The sequence below is a fragment of the Alligator sinensis genome, unplaced genomic scaffold (genome assembly GCF_000455745.1).
Source record: "Alligator sinensis unplaced genomic scaffold, ASM45574v1 scaffold271_1, whole genome shotgun sequence".
Classification (NCBI taxonomy): Eukaryota; Metazoa; Chordata; order Crocodylia; family Alligatoridae; genus Alligator; species Alligator sinensis.
In genome coordinates this window covers 627,098-627,847 of record NW_005842633.1, presented here as the reverse complement: position 1 = coordinate 627,847, position 750 = coordinate 627,098, and the positions used below count along the sequence as shown (strand labels likewise).

At 43.9% G+C, this 750-nt stretch overlaps 1 protein-coding gene across 1 annotated transcript in view; it reads left to right on the top strand.

Moving 5' to 3' along the window:
- The first annotated feature begins 559 nt into the window (after positions 1 to 559).
- CDH10 (cadherin 10) overlaps positions 560 to 750 on the top strand; it is a 164,573-nt gene continuing 164,382 nt past the window's right edge. The window contains exon 1 of the mRNA XM_014524585.2: positions 560 to 617. The gene's annotated coding sequence lies outside the window, so the exon portion shown is untranslated. The remainder of the gene's footprint in view (positions 618 to 750) is intronic.

Below are 750 nucleotides of genomic sequence, written 5' to 3'. Positions count from 1 at the left end.
AACTTGCCATACCCAGCAGTGATGAGTTCAGGCCTGCTGTGGTGTTTCTAAAATAGAAGCAGTAGGGCCATATTTTTGCAGGACCCTAAGTAGTCTGGATAAACTGCGGGAAGGCTAACTATCATTGTGGGAATAAAAAGACTAGTTTTCCCCCCTCCCCCCATGCTGATTAGGCAGCCCAAAAGGCTGCTCCAATGCATCTACACCGATGCTGATTTAGGACACCATGTAAGCAAAATACATTGGTCAATTGAGGGTGTCTTTGTACAATACGGTAAGTTTTTGTAGCTCTCATGATTTTGCAACTCCATTACAAAATCCCAAACTCTTTACACTCAGGCAGGTGAACATCTATCATTTTAGGTGTCTGCTCCCTGGCAAGCTGAGATTTTAAAGAGGGCATCAGCTGGTCCCAGAGCATGCCCCTCGTGTTATAACAATTTACATTTACTTCATCACTTAGGCACAGATACGAATCTCCAGAGGATCTTGTTGCCTGCCCGTGGGCTCAGTGGACAATACTATGCCTATGGATCCAAACCACAGGTCTCAGGACTTACTTCATGGTCCTCCATAGTGACTTCCACTATCTATGGAAAAGCAGAGCTGTCCTACTGGTAAGGCCAAGCAGTAAACTTCTAAGGGGAAATTATAGGAATGGGAAGGTTCAAATAGGAGGAAAAAGGTTTATATATAGGGACTTACCCAAATTTCAATCTCACAGGTTTTGTGCAAATCGTGAAATCAGGT